A 17,150-nucleotide genomic window follows, 5' to 3' on the forward strand; every position below is an offset into this window, starting at 1 on the left:
GGTAAATGCTGTATTATCATAATTTAGCTTTTACATTCCCGGAATATTCCCACATGTATCCGTTGATAATGGTATAGGTTCATATCATGTGCACGTATTTCAAATATATAATGCGGAAATAGTGCGCGAGAACAGATGTGACAAACGTTTCGGTAGTATATTTAATATTGGTTGTCAGTTTTTTTTGCTCTGGCTGCTTTTAAGGATTTAAGGATTGCACAGTGTGACGAACTGCTTTCTGGTCTGCACATCAGAGGGAGAGGTGTGAAAAACTGTTATGGCAGGAAACGCCGTACTAATTGCCTTGGGAAGTACTCAGCTCAAGCAAGCTGTAAATGTGTTGCAAACAAGTGGACATTATCTCTATGTGCAATGGCTAAACAGGACACATTGAACTAGAATAGTGAAGTCATGCAAAGTTCAAGCAGAAGGGGGAAGAATTGCAGGAGGGAGGATTACACACAATTGAGATGGATAATAAATGAAAGAAATGCAATGAAATTGTATTAGTATATGTGGGTAATTGATAGGGGACAATAGACATTGTGGGAAAATGGCCTGTATCTGTGCTGTATAACCGTATGGCTATCAGTACAATCACGGCAATTAGCTGGGATATAAAGTAGCAATAGCAATTTTACAACTTAGGAGCAATAATCAAGACTTTAAGACAAAGATTAAAATAGTTGCTGTCTGTTCCATTGTGGGAAGGAATACTTCTCATTGGAAGTTTCGCAAAGTGCCATTGTGGAGAACTATTTTAAGGTGAAGAACTTTCTTTTGTGAGACACAGAATAAATGAAGAAAATTGGACGCAGAATAGACAGAAGATAATGTCACCACCTACAGCAACTGCTTATGTTAACAGACTAACATTGCTGGGAAGAGACTGACTGGAGAAAAATATTCAATGTAACTATGTCAAAACCAGGCTATAGCTACTATGCAGTTTCTATAGAAACATAGAAACATAGAAAATAGGTGCAGGAGTAGGCCATTCGGCCCTTCGAGCCTGCACCGCCATTCAATATGATCATGGCTGATCATCCAGCTCAGTAACCTGTACCTGCCTTCTCTCCATACCCCCTGACCCCTTTAGCCACAAGGGCCACATCTAACATATAATAATATGTTTAAGAGTCGTAAATTGGTATCCATCAGCATCAAGTTCATAGGCATTTAAAACTAGCTGGAAGGACATTCTTGCTATTGAGGGAGTGCAGCGTAGGTTCACCAGATTAATTCCCGGGATAGTGAGACTGACATATCATGAAAGAATGGGTCGGCTGGGTTTGTATTCAATTGAATTTAGGATGAGAGGGGATCTAAACGAAACATATAAAATTCTTAAGGGATTGGACAGGCTAGATGCAGGAAAAATGTTCCCGCTGTTGGGGGAGTCCAGAACCAGGGGTCACCGTTTAAAAATATGGGGTAGGCCCTTTAGGATTGAGATGAGGAAAAACTTCTTCACCCAGAGAGTTGTGAATCAGTGGAATTCTCTGTCACAGTGGAGGCCAATTCAATGGATGTTTTCAAGAGAGAGTTAGATTTAGCTGTTGGGGCTAACGGAATCAAGGGATATGGAAAAAAAAAGGAACAGGGCACTGATTTTTGGATGATTGAATGGCGGTGCTGGCTCGAAGGGCCGAATGGCCTACTCCTGCACCTATGTTTCTATTTTCTATGTCGCATTGCAATAACATGTGGACAGAAGGATTCATTAAAATAAATTAAAGTAAGATAAAATTAAAATTAAAAATAATAATTTTAGCTTAATTGGGAAATAGACGTGTTCAGAAGGAGAATTTGCCTTCCCTTTATATATGGGGAAACCCATATGTAGAGTTTCAATATCTCTTTCCGGATATCGCGCCTAGTCTTCATCAACCCTGCACAGTATTCCGGCCTAATTTTTGGCCGTTATATATTATGAGCAATAATGGTGTAAATTAATGCTGAACAGACCACTGGCTACGATTCCCTTCCCTGAAATGTCTTCCAATCTCAGCATTATTATGTCATCTGGGAGAAGAGAGAGATACAGCCTCTGGCACAAACAAAAACAACAACCCCTCAGATCAAAACAGAAGTGTGGGTGCGGGTTTCCAGCCGATTCCCACACTCGGAATCCAATCGCGGCGGTCAGAGAGACAATGAGAAACTTCTCTTTCTGAATGAAAAATTATCCACCGAGAATTTGACTTTTTTTTATTGGAGTCGACTCTCAAGGGGACCATCTGGAGACGGGGCGTGAGTCAGTAATCCTTCGCCAGCGGAGCTCGTGTAAGGTCCTGAGAACAGGCGGAGAGATTGGTCTCACACGTGGCAAGCCGCACAGCAGCAAAACAATCAGCTCTGACGACCGCGTCTCCTCAATTCAGAGCTAAATGGATTATTTGTTAATAAATACTTGCGAGTCCCCTTTAATTACAGTCTCAGGGCCTAATAAAGAACCATGCAAACGTATAACTTCCTGTCGGTTGCAATAATTTACATTTCAGCTCTCGGATCCAAATTATATTTAAAAACAACGATCAAATTCAATCTAAATTTTCTAAGGCGTTGAAGTTTAAATGCGGCCAAACGCTAGAAAAGAGAAGTTCTTTGACTATTTGCTCTTCTGGCACGGGTCTTTGAAGAGCAGGCGTTGAGGGTGGGGAGTGATCTTTTGGATTTACACAGTCTATTGAAGACTGCCCACCCCGAGCTCTCCCCCGCCCCGCGCTCGGATGAATGAACGCATTCGCGCCTCAGTGAATCACAGCAACTGAACGGATTCCTTTGTCCGCGGCACGTGGGAAACTGCACCAATATCTCAGCACAGGGAGGGTCATAGGTTGGTCACAGCTGCGCGCCTCTGTATCAACATCAGAGACCCTGGCGGTTCATTGAAGATCAATTTATTTATGACTTGAAGACAATATAAATGTAAAGAAAGCTAGGTACAGAAATATTACATTTCCTGTAATATTCTTCCATTAATATTTTTATTTAAACTGCAAACAAATCACTGATTTTACATGCGTCGAACACCTCCTGTTCGCACCGGAGTCGTACACGTTGGATTAATTCTGCATTGCAATTGCTCGCCGTGTTGTTTCGTATTAGAGTTCTACAATTATTGTTTGGAGAAATTGATTTTCCAATGATTACTATTTGAACTATTCTCCGGAAAATATAACCACGGAAACGCGAAAGTGCTCGACGTAAAAGCCAGCGTGCCCCCACGGTTACGCATCATCACGACAAATAACTTCCCGCCCCATCCACAATTAAAATAGTCTCCTGGGAGAGACCAAATCATTTTTCCTTCTGGCGATTTAAAGTTAGATTTGTCGCGTCGCTAAAATAAAAATGGGAATAAATTCAGTGCCAGTAGATTTATTGCGGTGGGATACTTCGCAAATCCTTCCAGCGACACCTCCAACCCCTGCCACTCCATAAAACCAACAATGCCCCGTTTCCTTTCGGGATGATCAAAGGGAGGCACGTGTCCGGAGAATTCGAATTAAGTAGATCTGTGTTTCTCGACTGGACGAGAATTTGCCGTTTCTAATTGGCTGGGGTTCGCACATAATGATGGATAGATAACCCTGGCTGGGCTGAGTGTTTAACTATTTGTAGTTTGGCACGGCGAGAGTGTTAAAAGAAACACATGTTACAAGACGTGCCAGTCTTCAACTGTGGGGAACCAGAAAGATTAAAGTTAAACGTGTGTGATGCATCATCAACACGGAGAAAGAACATTACCAATGAAGATGGAAACAGTAAAACGAAGGGTCCGGGGAGAATCTCACACCAAAAGAACCATACGCGAGGACAGCGTATGGTTTAAAGATAGTAAACAAGAGCTTCGATTGTTTCTGCATTTTCTCTTCTGCCAATCCTTTCCGGAGACTACCACTGTTGCCTCAAGCTATTATACTCCTGTCTTGTTTCCCGTGTAATCACTTTACAATTCACTCTACTGTGGTTATGTGTGTTTTCTGTCCTCTTCCTTCAGTGATGTACACACTTAAGATAACTTAGTGGGTCAGACGGCATCTCTGGAGAAAAGGAATGGGTGGCAGTCCGTCTGAAGAAGGGTCTCGACCCAAAACGTCACCCATTCCTTTTCCCCAGAGAAGCTGTCTGACCCGCTGAGTTACTTCAACTTTTTGTGTTTATGTTCAGTTTAAACCAGCATCTGCAGTTCCTTCCTATACGTACTTAAGATACCGAGTTTTGATAAGAGATATACGCTAGATGAAGTGCCGTTCTCCAAATCCACAATAAAAAAAGGACATTTGGACGCTGGAATTTGAAAACTAAATTCGAAACTGATGAAAACACTCAGTAGGCCAGGCAACCTCTGTGGAAAGAGAAACAGTGCACCTTCAATTCGGTAACTGTTCCACGGAACTGGAAAACTGTTTTTAAAAGCATTTAAGTTGCACAAAAAGTGGCAGGAAGAGTCCAGGTGAAAAATAACTTTTTAAATCTCTCTCTCCCAGTTTTGACGAAAAGTGTTTTGACTTGAAACATTAATACTGTTTTTTTTCCACAAATGCTTACTTGCTGATTATTTCCAGTATCTTTAGTTTTTGTTTCAGATTTTCAGCATTTAGGTTTTTGATTTACTTACTGACTCGTGCGCTTAGTATTCACAACATGTACTGCTCTCGGCTTATTAGTGTTGTGAAATATTCTCTTACACGTGTCAGGAAAGGAATCTTCAAGTGTCAAAAAAACGCGTAAAGCCATTAAAAAATATATCGTAACAAGGAATTTTCCTCTCCCCAGAATTTCAAGCAATGTATTTACAGCAACAATAAAAACAATTTCCCTTTATCTAACAGTTTTAACGTCGCACAACGGAGCTTTTCGCAAGAGCGATAGCAGACAAACCCTGAGGCTGAAACTCATTGCCGATATTTTATTTTACAAAGATAGGGCTCAATTAGTCGGCATAGGGTTACTAATTGAACAAAAGAAGGCAGATGGGGTGTAATGGGGAAAATCTGAAATTATTTGCTTTAGTACAAAGAATAAAGTAACAGATTGAAAGCCATTCGACACCTCAAGTTTGTTCTGACTCTGTAGAGAAATCTAGCTAGTCTCACTCCCACTTCTCACTCCCACTTCACATTGTTCTGCAAATTCTCTCCTTTCACCCTTTTGATGTGAATTCAGAGCACATACAAGTGGCAAATTGACATTTAGCCACGTGTCCTTTTGGAAGGCAGTGAATTGCAACGCCAGCAAACTAGATCGTTTCAATTTTGTTAATAAAATAGTGAAGCTTGTGGTTTACTTACTTTTGCTTGCTGAGCTTGGAAAAGACAGGGATGTTTCTGATAATACACCTATGACCCAAACTGAATCTTGATTGTGGAACCAAACGGAAACATTTCCAGAGAGGCAAGGATGAAGATATCACAAAATGCTGGAGTAACTCAGCGGGTCAGGCAGCATCTCAGGAGAGAAGGAATGGGTGACGTTTCGGGTCGAGACCCTTCTGAAGATGGGTGGAGATATGATTGACAAACACATTTCCTCTGTTTAAATTACAAATGCCAGGCTCCATTATTGGGACTAAAATAAAACTTTAAGATAGTCAGAGAGCATGCATAGAAAGGCGAACAGTGTTTTCAGGTCAGTTCCTTTTCATCTCCGGGACTCATTAATGCCACCAAACTGAATTCAGTCCATACTTGAGGTGCATTTTACTCATCACCTCAAATTATAACTCCTCCCACAAACTAACAAGAAAAATATGCAAAAGTTTCCCCAAACTTGCATTTGGCTCATAGGAATCTTCAACCTACAGTGCATTGAAACAATACAGTAGGACAGTGGTACTGCTGCTGTCTCATAGATTGGGCAAACTGGGTTTGAACATGACATCCAGTTATATGTGTGTGGAATTTGCATGTTCTCCCTATGACTGTGTGAGTTTTCTCCAGGTGCCCTGGTTTCCATCTACATCCCAAAGACCTTCTGGTGCATTAATTGCCTACTGCACATTGCCCATTGTAGTGGTGGGTAGTCGCAGCATCGACTACCCACCTCAGGTGTCAGACTAAGTTGTTGGAGTAAGACCAAAACCTTTTCCAGACCTTTTGTATACTTCACCATATATTTGGTGTATGGGGACTCTCGATCTGCACCAGAAGATGGAAATACCAAGCTATCAATGCCAAACAAAATGTCGCTAGGTAGTATGTGTGCGTGTGAGAGAATGAGAGGGGGAGAGAAGGAGAGAGAAGGAGAGAGGGGGAGAGAGAGAGAGAGAGAGAGAGAGAGAGAGAGAGAGAGAGAGAGAGAGAGAGAGAGAGAGAGAGAGAGAGAGAGAGAGAGAGAGAGAGAGAGAGAGAGAGAGAGAGAGAGAGAGAGAGAGAGAGAGAGAGAGAGAGAGAGAGAGAGAGAGAGAGAGAGAGAGAGAGAGAAAGAAAGAAAGAAAGAAAGGGAGAAAGAAAGGGAGAAAGAAAGGGAGAGAGAGATAGAGTCTTCCTCTATAATTAAAGTTGGTTATTACACTCCTGCTTCAAATATTTATGTTTTACTCTCTGTGCCCCAAGTATGCCCTGTATTCCATTAGACGGCCATCATCAATAACAGACCATCTTTCATTTTGTGCAGAAAAATGTGGAGTGAAATTTTCAATGCCATGTTCAATACCACATTTATATGTACCTTAGTAGGTCTTTACCATTCTGGTATGTAAATACAAAGTTAAATTATCTGCTAAGTTTCTACCTATCTCCTACACTGGGAAGGCTGAGCCTTGGCAATATCTTTTGAACAACCAGGTCACATCACTTCCATGTGCCATGTTCCTGAGGAAAACAATCTATGCTTTCAAGAGAGAGCTAGATAGAGCTCTTCAATATAGCGGAGTCAGGGGGTATGGGGAGAAGGCAGTAAGGGGAGTACTGATTGTGAATGATCAGCCATGAGCACATTGAATGGCGGTGCTGGCTCGAAGGGCCGAATGGCCTACTCCTGCACCTATTGTCTATCTATTGTCTCAGAAAGTCTTTACATAATGAACAACATGACTGAAATGTGTTTCTGCATGTTCAGGAGAGTGGGGGCACTGTAGGTTTATTTTCTGCTTTGTTGTTCAATGCCATTTGGCAAATATTTTCTCACTGGTACTGATTAACAGGCACTAGAATGTTGCCTGGATGCTAATAATGAAGGATACCCTGGTTTAGTCTTTTCCATATGCCTGGAAGCTTGGTGCTTCTGCTTGCTGTTCAAGGTTCAATTATATCATGTTCCAACTCTTGATGAATATTTCTTTCCACAGTGAGAATAGTGCATTAACATTCCATTTTATTCCTAGTAAGCCAATAACACAGGATGTTGAGCTTTTACATGCTGACACTCATAAGGGAAAAAATAGATTTTATCTGCACTGACTGGATAAAACCAGCCCTGTAATCGGCCTGCACCTCCCAACTGGAGTTGTCTGTCACCAAATGTGACTGTCTGGACCACTCCAAGTTTCCAGGGTATTTGCTGTGAGACATTCTTAAGCAGGATGCATCTGATGCAATAGGTCTTTGAACAATGGCTATGGTGTAAGAGCGCTGTCTGGTCACATTAGAGGATCTAGTCCATGTTGCAAGCTAGTGATTTTGGGTATAATACGCAGAACAAGAAATATATTGATTGTGGATTGTAATTTCTGTATTTTGCAAGATTTATAGAATCAGAAGAATTCGGTACAGAAACAGACCGTTTATCACACAGAATCCACATTAACCACGAATCACACTTTTTTTGGAACTCACCCTGGAACATTGTGGAATGTTATAGTCAACTAGAGCATCCAAAGGAAACTCATGTGGTCACAAGAAAAATATTAAAAATTCACACAGATAGCACTAGTTGTCAAGATTGAACTCGAGTCACTGGTGCTGTGAGGCCGTGGCTCTTGTAGCCGAGACACAATGCTGCTTCGTAGTTTTAAGCAAATAAAATATTTAACTTTAGAAAACAAAAGTAGCATTTTTGAGTTTAAGATCAAGCTGGAGAGACCTCAAATGAAATAGTTAGTTGGGAGCACAAGCCACAATATATTATTAATTGTCTTCAAATCCTGCATTTAATCATGACAAGGATGTGTGAACAAGACATTTCCCACTAAGGATTCGGGTGGGGAGAAAGACTCCATCACAACTCAGTGGTGGGAGGAAAATAAAATTTGTGAAATAAGGTAATGCAGTATTTGTACAATCCATTTCATTTGAAGACATCTTGAAAATATTTTTTTTGTGATTATAACAATTTATATCAAGTTACATTTAGGCAGCAAGTTTAAATGTATTTCCTGAGACATGGCAGCAATGCACTCGGCTGTAAACACCCATAATATTTGATATCTAACATAGAGCATAATTTCAGATACCAATATCATTATCATAACAGATTGATCATAGAATGAATAGTGATAAAAGAGTCCAATCAACTCATCTGATTTGAATTATATAAAGCTGTTAAAGTCATTTTCATTTTTTACAACACCCTTGCACACCCCACCACTCGCTTCTATCTGATTTCTGCCCAGATGATGCATTTCATCTCCTGTACTGTCTCCTGCTCACAGAATAATCCAAGTGCTGATCAAAGTTTTTCTTTAAAAAACTGTCATGAACTTTCCTTAGAGTTTTTAACCCTGGGCTCCATCATTGATAGCCGATGGCTGGATCCCTTATTTTATTACCATTAATATCGCATTCATCTTGGTAATATCACAATAAACCAAAATAATTCACCCTCATAATCCTAGCCAATGGTCTCCAAATATTTAATGTTTAGTCTTGTAACAAAACAAAAATAACAATTAATTCTAACAAAGGAAATATTTTTTCATCCCAAACACAGGGTGCCTTTTACATTTCTATCCCTTCATTATTTATATCAATTGTATATTAATGAAGAAAAACACTTGTGTGAAAATATCATAATATAAATTTTCCTTCTTTTTTTGCCTCTGGAATAAAACGTTCCCAGACAGATGAAAGTTATTGTTGAGCAGGAAGAATAAACACGAGAGTTCATTAACTACACATGTTGATCAATTGCTACATAAATAAGAATGAGAAATATCTCTTTAAATAATTCTAGCCACCACTTTCAAAATAAAGTTTGTGACTCTGCTTATTCGTAATAATGTTTTTTTTCGCACCATGGCAAGTTAACATCCCAAACTAATTTTCAGAATTAAAAACAAATTCTGAAAAAAAATGGCTGGTCAAGCAGCATCTATGGATAGAGAGCCCGAGACGTGAAATTTCCAGGTCTAAACTTTCACCGTCCAGTTTATTGTCATATGCACAAGTATGGTGAGATATTTGGTGTACCTCACAATGAAAAATCCTGTTTGCAGCAGCAGCATAGGCACACAGTCTCAGATAAAGACACAAAAACAATTATACATGGATTATAGATTTTAAAAAATTAAAAAGGACTATAAAAAAAACCTTTCGTCTGAATTGAAACATTAATTTTTCTCCTTCTACAGATGCTGCCTGACCTGCTGAGTTTTACCAGCAGTTTCTGCGTTTATTTCTGATTTCCAACATCTGCAAGTATATTTGTCATTAACTCTTGAGGTTGCCGTGGGGAAACCATAGGTGGAAGCTCATAGACTTTTCCCATTTCATTTTCACGAAACTGATAATCAGAAAAGAATGTTCAACGTTTTCTAATGACAAGCTTCTATTCCATTAATCGTGTTTATTATCACATTACCAGATATGGTTATAAAAACTTAATGAGAACAAACTATACATCCCTCAAATGCATCAGCAGCTATTGATATGGAGATTTCAACTGTTTTCGCAATGAATTTACATATATATAGTTAAAATAAATCTACAAATATCATAAATTATTAGTCACACGGTATGAAAATAACTACTTAATTACCCATCCCCCCACTTCTTTTTAACGATGTTACTAATATTCATCCCAACGGAAAACAGTTTCACCACAAAGTACATATCCAGTGATTTTGTTTTGTCCAAGTGTCAGTCCCCCTAGTTCTGCGACATGCCCTTATGTTCCCGCTCTGCTCGGGTGCGCGGATTTGCTGTTCCGGACTGTCAGTGCGTGACTCGGTCTGGCAGGTTGACAAGTGCAGGTGCGACGCCAAGACTTCTGCTGGGTTTGAACAGTGCTCTAATAGTTGGCGATTTTCTTCTTGGACTGCACTGTCGCTGCAAAGCGAACTGTCACTGCAAAGCGAACCTGCTCACGATCATTGAGAGATGATCTAAAAAAATAAAGTCAGAAAAGTTTTCGGGAAAAATATATATTTTCTTAGTGTTTACGCGGCGCGAAAACACAGGTTGATTAATATTAGACATTATTGTCCATTCCATCATTTACAAATGTAAACATATTTATTCTTGCCTCCACTGGGATGTTGGGTTTATCATTGCTGATGTAGATATTGATTGAAGTCACGTTGAAATACTCAAAGTTCTCGTCTCCTGCAGTTCTTTCCAACGCTCTCTACATATATAGCTCCAAATCCATAAGGCGAAGCGTGAGTGCGAGTTCCTTTGCGTTTCCCACGCTTCGGCAGCCAATCATTGCTGTCAGAAGGTCAATGGCCAATGTGTTTTTCTCCAAACGAGACATTATCCATACTGTTTGACTTACTGCCGGGGCCGAATCTCCGCAGACCATCTGGAAAGCTGGTACGAGCCATTAATCCGGGGCCAGCGGGGCTCGTGTTAGGTTATGAAAAGGGCGAGATTGTGAAAGAGCAACTCATCAGTGTCATCGAGCACACACAGGGAGTTTAACATTGCGCCGTTGCATCTTCAGTATCTGCCGCCAAAAACGAATCAACCAGCAGAACAGATTAACAACAAAAAAAAAATTCCAACTGACAAGTTCCGCCACATTCTGGGTAGTTCTTTATTAACAGAACATTTCCATTCGACTATTTCCATACCGCTATTTCAACGGAAATAGCTTGAAATACAATTTTAGAGTTGTGCGAAAGCTCTGTCGGCGCTTGGAACAAGTGCACGCGAGTATTCGCACTGAGAAGTGGAAAGATTGCCAGCGAGCGTTTTGTTGCAGACGACATGAAATTGCTGCTTTCGCTGAGGAAATAGCCTCTGACGCGTTTACGCACCCCCGCCCCCAGTCATCCTAGCCCGACCGCAACGGTAGCGACCTATAACTCTGGGGCCAACGCATCACATGACGGCGTCAATGATCAGGTTGTGGGACTGCGATGGGCGGATTTGCCAGGAGAGTCTGGAGAGGTCTGCAGGGGTCCCTGTCACGATTCATTCCGAGCAGCTCCGTCACAGAGGACTCTGTGCTCTACGGACTGTTCCCAGGGTCGCATTCCGAGACTGACATCGAGTGCTGCTGGAAGGTCATCAACTCGGTGAAAGACGCTCTTTGGTCTGCCCGATCCTTGTTGACCTCCCAGCGGAGCGAGCTGTCCGTCAAGGAATGTTGCCGACTGGCCCACTGCAGACTGCAGGAGTACGTGCTGAGGGACGCTCTGAAGCTCGGTGCAGCCAACGCCAAGGCCCTGTGGGGGAGGACCACAGTCTAGGGTCCTTCCGCTGCTGGACATGGGGGGCAGGGTGTGGTGGAGAGAAACGCCCCTCCAAATAAGGGATATGTATGTAAATGTATGTATATGTCTAAGTAAATGCCTGTATTGAATATGTAACCTCCGGAAATGTCGGATGGGTTTGTTTAAAAAAGATGTTTTGTAAATGATATTTATTACATGAATAAAGTATTTTTTGATAAAAAAAAAATTTTTTTTAAAAAAGGTGTGAGCAGAGAGGAGGAGGAGGGGGGAAAGCAGCCGCAAGGGGAAGAGACACGTGTTCTTGTCACGCTTCATCCCAAAGATACTATCTTTGGTTCATCCCGACAAGCAGTGTATCAGAGGACTCTCTGATTTACGGGCAGTTCCCAGGGATGTACTGGGAGATAGACATCAAATTACTGGAAGACCACCAATTCCGTGAAAGTCGTTCTTTGGACAGCCCCACTTTTTCTAGGTTTTCCTGCACCGCCAGATGTGCCTAAAGGAATTTTGCGACTGGCCAATTAAGGGATATCTCCGGGCAGGGCCGGATTATGCCTATAGCAGATGTTATAAAGGGGCCCTAAATACGGGACAAGGTGACGTCACCGCCCTTGCCCAGCCAGTGGCCACGTGCTCCTGTTCCACCAATGGCGGCCGCCCAGGCCTACCTGTCTAGAGGTAGACACAAAATGCTGGAGTAACTCAGTGGGTCAGGCAGCATCTGAGGAGAGAAGGAATGGATGACATTTTAAGTCGAGACCCTTCCGAAGGGAGAAGGTCTCGACCTGAAACGTCACCCATTCCTTCTCTCCAGAGATGTTGCCTGACCCGCTGAGTTACTCTAGCATTTTGTGTCTTCCCTCGATTTAAACCAGCATGTGCAGTTTTCTTTTCCTACCCTTCCGAAGTTTCTCGGCCCGAAACGTCACCCATTTTCTCGCTGGAACTCCATGAGGCGCTTGTTCCTTGGGGCTTGTTTGCCGGCTCCATAGCGGCAGAAGAGCCAGGCCTGGTGCCGGGGGAAGCAGCCGGAGCCAGGGCCTGGATATGGCCGGGTAACCTTGAGCCTGAGGTGGGCCAGGGGAAAAGGCGGCAGCAGCAGCAGCAGCAGTAATGAGGCTGGGCATTGGTGGAGGCCTAGGCCTGGAGCTGGGTCTGCCCTCAGCTCCCCCTTCTCCCCTCCTCTCCCCGCGCCGGTCAGAGTCCAGCGGATTTGGTGCAGCAACATGCTCTGGCCCTCCGTGGGCCGTCAGTGGGAGAGCCACCGCCGTCTACCCACTGCACTGAACATCCCCATATCGGGACGGGACAGGACTCTTCCTTTCCCCGCCGTCCCCCACCCCCGCTCCACCAATGGCGGCTACCTAGCTGGGAGACGGGTTGCTATGCAACCGTTAGACAGCATCCGGGCCTACAGCACCCCCCCCCCCCGGGCCCAATAAGGGACATGGGCGGTCCCGTACAGGAAAGCCAATTTAGCCCAAAATACGGGATGTCCTGTCTAATACGAGACAGTTGGCAACCCTAGTTACCCTACACTGTTCGGGCCTACAGTGTCAGGGCCTACAGGAGCTGAACGTTCCTCTTATTATAATATTGCCTGTCTGATTGGGTGTTTCCAGCTTTTTAAATATTTTTATTTCATATTTCAAGCATCTTAGCTTTTAATGCATTTCAATCTCTACTTTGAATCAGTGTACAAAAAATGACAAAAGTTACAAAGCACGTCGGCTCCTCCATTTGGTGCCCGTCACCACCCCCCCCCCCCCCCCGCCCCCACAGCGATCCCCCCATGCCGGATCCTCCATTGTTCTTACCCTCCCTCCCCTCACGGTGGTCCTCCACGCTCTCATCGACTGTCGACTGCGGGCCAACCCGTGAGGCATCGCTGTGGCGGCGGCCCATTGTTGTGAGGCATTACAGCTGCCGCTGCCGAGGCCTCACTGCTGTCGACGCCCCACATCACGCCTCTGTGGTGTCGACCCGCGACTGGCCTCCATTGGCCACTTCGCCTGACCCGGGCTTCTACCTGTGAGGCCCCGTTTGGGCCCCGACCCAGACCTCTATGCGGCGATCTATGAGGCATCAAGACCGCAGCATCGTGATGAAGGCCTCCAGCCCCGTTCCCAGTCCACAGCTGCGGCCCATCGGGAAGTTACTTGTCGGAAGAAGCTGCAGATGCTGATTTACACCGAAGATAGACACAGAATGCTGGAGTAACTCAGCGGGATATCTGGAGTGAAGGAATTGGTGATGTTTCGGATCGAGACCTTACTTCAAACCAGAGGTGTCGGAGCGGCGCTCCGGTGAGCTCCGGCAGCATTTCACCCCTGGTGGGGGGTGGAGGGGTTGAGGGTGTGTGTCTTGGGGTTGGCGGTTGGGCGGTGATGCGCCGGCTGCCCATTGGTCCGCGCAGCCCCGCTGCCAACACATTCTAACCGCGGCGTTGGCAACACATTCTAATCCCCGCGGGTGGGGAGAGGCTTGCACAACACAGCGGGGCCCTCGAAAGCCTGGGGCCCATAGCAAATGCTACTTTTGCTACTATGTTAATCCGGCTCTGTCTATGGGGGGGGGGGGGGGCGCTTAGCGCGGCTAACAGGAAGACTCTATGGAGGATGATCTTAGTCCATGGTCCTTCCACTGATGGACACCGCTCAAATAGCTGAAAGGTCACACCAGGGGGCCTCATGTGTAGCAATGATGCTACGTGGAGGGCGGCAGTGTGGGGCTGTGGTAGAGTTGCTGCCTTAAAGTGCTCGAGACCTAGGTTCCATTCTGCCACATGTGCTGTCTGTACGAAGTTTGATGTTCTCCCTGTGACTGTGTAGGTTTTCTCCTCGTGCTCCAGTTTCCTCCCACATTTCAAAGCCATATAGGTTTGTAAGTTAATTGGCTTCTGTAAATTGTCCATAGTGTGTAGGAAATTGCAAGTGTACGAGATGATTGCCCGTTGGTGCGGACTTTGTTGGCTAAAGGGCCTATTTCCATGCTAACACTACTGGTGCTAACACGACTGGCTATAATACTAGCAATATTGAATATACAGACATGAAGAATATTAAGAATTTTACACATTTTTTGTTTTGTATATCTATTTTGAATAAAGTTTATTTTTGGTAATATGAAAAATAGAATGCAGCTACAATGGTCCCGGACATAGCGATGAACAAAAACTGCATGATTAAATGAAGGGAAATTGTCGCACCTGAAAAGCCAATAAGTCAATTTCTGCCTGCTTCTATCTCCTTCCCAAAATCCACAAAAGCTGACTCATTGTCTGCCTGTTCCAGCCCCACTGAACATATCTCCGCATACCTCGATTTCATAGAAACATGGAAAATAGGTGCAGGAGTAGGCCATTTGGCCCTTCAAGCCAGCACTGCCATTCAAAACTATCATGGCTGATCATCCAAAATCAGTAACCCATTCCTGCTTTCTCCCCTTATCCCTTGATTCCATTAGCCCTAAGAGCTATATCTAACTCTTGAATACATCCAGTGAATTTGCGTCCACTGCATTCTGCGGCAGAGAATTCCACAGATTCTCAACTCTCTGGGTGATTTTTCTTTTCCTTATCTCAGTCCTAAATGGCCTACCCCTTATTCATAAATTGTGACCCCTGGTTCTGGTCTCCCCCAACATCGGCAACATTCTCCTTGCATCTAGACTGTCCAATCCCTTTAGAATTTTATTTGTTTCTATCAGATCCCCTCTCATCCTTCTAAAATCCAGTGAATATAAGCCCAGTCGATCCATTCTTTCATCATATGTCATTCCCGCCATCCCGGGAATTAACCTGGTGAACCTACACTGCACTCCCTCAATAGCAAGGATGTCCTTCCTCAAATTAGGAGACCAAAGCTGCATACTGGTGCACCTGATGTACCTGGTGTGGTCTCACCAGTGCCCAGAACAACTGCTGTAGGACCTCCTTGCTCCTATACTCAAATCCTGTGACATACCATTTGCTTTCTTCACTGCCTGCTGTGCCTGAATGCTTACTTTCATTGACTGATGTACAAGGACATCCAGGTCTAGTTGCACCACCACTTTTCCTAATCTGACATTATTCAGATAATAATCTGCCTTTTCTTGCCACCAAAGTGGTAACTTCACATTTATCCACATTATACTACATCTGCCATGCATCTGTCCACTCACCTAACTTATCCAAGTCACCCTGCAGCCTCGTAGCATCCTCCTTGCAGCTTACACTGCCACCCAGCTTGGTATCATCTGCAAACTGGGAGATGCTACATTTAATTCCTTCGACTAAATCGTCAATATATATTGTGAATAACTGGGTCCCATCACTGAGCCCTGCGGCGCCCTACTAGTCACTGCCTGCCATTCTGAAAAGGACCTGTTAATTCCTACTCTTTGTTTCCTGTCTGCCAACCAGTTCTCTATCCATGTCAATACCCTACCCCCAATACCATGTGCCTTAATTTTGCACACTAATCTCTTGTATTGGACATTGTCAAAGGTTTTTGAAAGTCCAGATACACCACGTCCACTGGCTCTCCCTTATCCATTCTACTTGTTCCATCCTCAGAAGATTAGTCAAGCATGATTTCCCCTTCATAAATCTGTGCTAAGATAATTAGGGGATTGGACACATTAGAGGCAGGAAACATGTTCCCAATGTTGGGGGAGTCCAGAACAAGGGGCCACAGTTTAAGAATAAGGGGTAGGCCATTTAGAACGGAGATGAGGAAGAACTTTTTCAGTCAGAGAGTGGTGAAGGTGTGGAATTCTCTGCCTCAGAAGGCAGTGGAGGCCAGTTCGTTGGATGCTTTCAAGAGAGAGCTGGATAGAGCTCTTAAGGATAGCGGAGTGAGGGGGTATGGGGAGAAGGCAGGAACGGGGTACTGATTGAGAGTGATCAGCCATGATCGCATTGAATGGCGGTGCTGGCTCGAAGGGCTGAATGGCCTACTCCTGCACCTATTGTCTATTGACTGATCCTGTCACTACTTTCCAAATGCGCTGCTCGAACAGTAGCTGAAGGAACTCATCAGGTCAAGTAGCATCAGTGAGGGCAAAAGGATGATTATTTCAGGTTGAGACCTGCGAGCCCCGCACATGAACACTACAATACAATATACAATATATCTTTATTGTCATTGTACAGGGGTACAACGAGATTGGGAATGCGCCTCCCATACGATGCAATAATTTAATTAGCTAGTTAGTATTAATTTAAACAACCCAATGAACATCCTGCACAAACACTAGGGACAATTTACATTTAACCCAAGCCAATTAACCTACAAACTTGTAGGTCTTTGGAATGTGGGAGGAAACCGAAGATCTCGGAGAAAACCTATTCAGGTCACGGGGAGAAGGTACACAGACGTACAAGCACCCGTAATCGGGATTGAACCCGCGCCTCTGGTGCTGCAAGCGCTGTCAGGCAGCAACTCTACCGCTGTCTAAACTGTCTATTGAACTGTCCTGAGTGCAGCAGGTTGTTAAAGCTCCAGGGTTATCACGCTGCATCTGCTCTCCATAAACACTGTTACATTTTTAAGCTTCCCCTGGTCCAGCCGGACTACTAGCACAACGAGGCCCACGC

The sequence above is a fragment of the Rhinoraja longicauda genome, chromosome 25 (genome assembly GCF_053455715.1).
Source record: "Rhinoraja longicauda isolate Sanriku21f chromosome 25, sRhiLon1.1, whole genome shotgun sequence".
NCBI lineage: Eukaryota > Metazoa > Chordata > Chondrichthyes > Rajiformes > Arhynchobatidae > Rhinoraja > Rhinoraja longicauda.